Source organism: Pocillopora damicornis, chromosome 4 (assembly GCF_964200805.1).
Source record: "Pocillopora damicornis chromosome 4, jaPocDami1.2, whole genome shotgun sequence".
NCBI classification, from domain to species: domain Eukaryota; kingdom Metazoa; phylum Cnidaria; class Anthozoa; order Scleractinia; family Pocilloporidae; genus Pocillopora; species Pocillopora damicornis.
The window spans coordinates 5,548,028-5,552,293 of NC_142673.1; positions in this window are offsets into that span (position 1 = coordinate 5,548,028).

The following is a 4,266-nucleotide window of genomic DNA, read 5'->3' on the forward strand; positions in this document are numbered from 1 at the left end:
AAAAATAGGAAGCTATAAACGTGTCCACAGCTACTGGTTAGTCTATCTGGATACAAAAAGAACAATCGTGAAAGCTGTATTGTGAAGTTCTTCTCTAAATAAAGTAAACATCCTACATCCGACGGAAACTTTTGTAAGTCCCACATTATTCTTTCGATATTTCTTTGAAGTGAGCTGATATTATGCGCACAACTGTAGACTTCGTTCTTAAATGGCGGGTCTCCTTGCTTTTCTTCTTTTTTTTATTCAAGTAACCTAGCCTTCTAACGTCAACAACATTTTGAAAAGAGTAAAATCGTCTCTTTAAAGCGAGGACAAGAAGGCTATTTAGTGTTCACCTGAAAGAAAAAAAAATCGTGTCCTTCATTTTTAAATAAACTCTTCAGCGGAGGCAGACACTTAATAATGCTTGTTCATAAAAGCTGCACTGAGCGCACAACTGCATGAGAAATTTGTATATCATTTTTATTTCATGCCGGATTAGGATTATATTGTTCACTTGAAGAAAAGTCTTTTCCGCTAATCCTTCCCGAAAAGACCAGATTTGAAACGTTGCCGATTTGTTCTTGTGACAAATCGAAGTATCTAGCTTAACATAAATATCCGTCTACAGTTTCCTTCTGCGGCGATAAAGAATCAAACATCGTTGCGAAACCTACTAAGTCGTTTTTCTATGGATGTTGGCTTAGACGCGCTTAACACAGATTTAAGATTTCATAGAGGTAATCAGATCTTTCAAGCACCTTATCTGTGAATAGGGGTTCTTTTTTTTCCCAGACTCTTGCGCTCAGCGCTACACTAACCCTCTCGCCCGAAACAGAAGAGAGAAAAAGCAGGCTATCTAACCTCCTATCAGGTCTAGCCGTAGTGTGCGTGTCTGGGGTGGTTTGTATTTTCCAGCCGATCAGTCCAAAGGAGGGGAGATCAGATATCTATGACGCTTTGTGCCGTAAATTTTCGCTCTTGTTCCACTTACTCTAAATATTAGTGTTCAATCTGAAGGTATACACGATTAAATATGACTAAGCTACTGGCAATACTTTTAATTCTACCGAATCGTTTTTTTTTTCTTTGTGAGTGTGTTCATTTACAACAATCATAAGGTCTATACCGCGACGCTAAGTAAAACAAACGTTCGAGAGTCTGGTGGTTCAATATTTTTCGTCATATTACCAATATTGGATGACTGAACGAGTTAGAGAAACCTGCTGAGAATGCACTGAGACAGCTATAACAGCTCCTGCAGAGCCGATTAAGAAAACAGAGAAATATAATAACCTTAAGGTATTTCAATGTTCAAACCGCATGCAACCTCATCCTTTTCGATATCACGGTTCAACTGGAGTTTTGTAGTTTCGGCTTTTTCAATTAATTCAAATTTGATCATGTTTTTCTAAGCTAATTTGTTATTATTCAAACTGCACTTTGAACAAGTTTTCTTTTACGCGAATAAAATATACAGGGCTATTACCCAATATGTAAGTATGTAGTCATCAAAACGATGTGATTTCAGGCTGCACACTAATAGGATGTACAAATCGATGTATGACCTCGCTCTCTTCGCGTATACGATTAATACTTAAAAAAAAAAAAAAGAAAGTAGCTGCCGTAATTTGCAATCCGAAACATTGCAGTGGTAATTTGTGATCGTTAATTATTTCGAGGTTGTCGACGAATCTCATCTATAGAAATTTAATATAGTATTTAAAAGTGGACTCTAACACGCAGGGGAGAGGAAATTAAATCAAAAAGAAGTCCATCAGAATTGTGGGTGGTTGAACATTTTTATCTTGGCCATAATATTTGTACTTCCACGTATTTGTAATTATTTATGTTCCAAGCGCTCAGTTAGAGAAGCGGAACGCACAAGATAGTAGCGGAGGACAGCAAAGTCACTTACATATAGGTCTGAATTGGCAACTGGGAAAAACGCATGGGAGGGGAAGCATAAAAAGATTATTGTTTCGAGAAAACTGTTTCTTTTGGTTCGTTTTTTCGTTTTTCGCCTCTTGTGTGCAGTGTAAAGTAATGTGCTGACCTTTTTCTAACGGTTTTGGCGATCTCAAATTAGTACGTGGTCTGTATGTATTAGTTAGATAAGGCTCACTGACTTAAGTGTCAGTGATATAGACAGATCGATTGGCAAGGAGGCTACTGCTATTTGATAAAGTAAAATCATTGCTAAACCAAGTTTTAGTTTTTGCAAGATTTAATTTGAAAATACCATATTTCACATCTATTCCAGAGTCAAATCATGTAGTCCTTATACTAATTCCCCCAATCGCTCTGACGAAGGGCTACCGCTCGAAACGTCAGCTTTTTTACCCTTTACGGTGACCAATTTTACGTTTTCAACTCAGTTGTTAACACTAAATTACCTGCTATACTCTCCCACCGATGCAGCACTACGGTCTCTTTAGAAACTTACCCCCTTTATTTATTTGTCATTTATTTGCTGCGACCACTAACTCTTGCCTTAAAATTTTTCAATCCACAGATCTCACAGCAACGGATAAGCAAAAAGAAGATAGACACATGAAACTAATTAAGGAACTTGTAAAAGTTTAAGCTAAATCTGACGAGAGGCAAAATACCTGACACGATCTTTCAAATTAAAAGGGCATGATCACAGCAGGAAACAATATTTGTACAGTCATTCGGCTTGGACAAAATTGAGCCAAGACAGCAGAAGAATCCGTATGCAAATGCCATGGAAATACAATGCTCCACCGCACCAATTCGTATTCATCAAGTGAGGGAGGGACAGGTAGTGAAGTAAAACACCAATAATGAGCGATAATACCACAGTCGTATTACTTAACTCAGAATTTTTTCAGACTTAATGATTTTTAACCCCATAAAATCAAACATGACCATTATTTATAGGAAAATACTGCTGCTGATATGTTCGCCGCAGCCATCGAAAAAACCGAGTTGGAACAACGCATATTTTCTAGTGATGAACTTTCTGCCGAGGACAAGCTTTTGAATATTTCCTCATGAGGTTTCATAGCGTTTTTCATATCAGCATTCTCAGAAGAATATTTCGCCACCGGCCTCCATAAAGCAAGCGAAGGGACCGGAAAAAAGATATTTTCATTGTTTGTACAAACAACACCGGAAAATGCATGTCGCAATGTTTTTTTTAATTTCTCACAGCACGTTTTCGACATCACAATTATAAAAGAAAGTACAAACACAACGTCTAAGAGACAAAGCTTTTTCTAGTTTGCTCCAGGCAAAAGCTCGGTAACAATCAACTGAATGTGGTGAACTGCACTATTTTTATCTCGGCTCTCGATATTATTGTAATTTCAAACTCTCTAGAAACACTTAATCACAAGGGTGTCCTCGGAAAATTCTTCTTTAAAACTATTTTTACGCTGAAGTCGTGAGATACTGGCCATACTTCTGCGAATTATTTGAATACCTTAGCCGAAGTCGACCTCATCGACGCAAAGAACCCCTTCTTGCGAATATATTATAAATTGTTGGTTTTCTAGGGAAGCTAATAAAAAGGAAATTAGGATGTCAATGATTTGCCAACACCAAGAGAACCGGTACAACTAAACGATAACATGTTAACAAATTTTGGAGCTCAATATTTCATAACTCAAGTCTCATATTACACGAATTTCTTCAAGTTCTTCACACCAATTGGTTGAGTAGTTGACGAAGGCAAAATCGCGATAAAATCATCTCATCTACTCATACACAATAAATGTTTTCGAGGACTGATTAAAAACCTCTAAGTGATACATTGAGGTACTTGTGGAGCATACAGAGTGTTAAAAATATCAACGAAACCAAGGTCAGGTAGACTGGGCTGATGAACTTTTGTAAGAGAAAATAATGCCCCGTTCTTTTATCTAACTTTTATGACTGTACTACATTAAGGCCCCCTCCCTTTCGGAACAAAACAAAATAAAACAAAAAGCCAAAAAGAATTTAAAAAAACAAAAACGACGCAAAGTGATCGGAAGGTCGATCAAAATCGAGGATGCAAACTTCCCAACGTGCAAGGAAATAATAATAATAATACTAATATCAATAATAAAAATAATGACAATGGGAATTTAGCAGTAGATTTCCACAAGGTGGCTCTTCTTGTCGGCTGTTTCCAGGTTGAATTGGAATTGAAAAATTAATTTTTTTGTGGAGGGAAGACAACCGGAGGACCCGGAGAAAAACCCGCCAATCGAACCCAGGTCACCGCGGCGGGAGGCCAATGATGAAACGAAACCAATCTGAGCGCATTCCGGATAA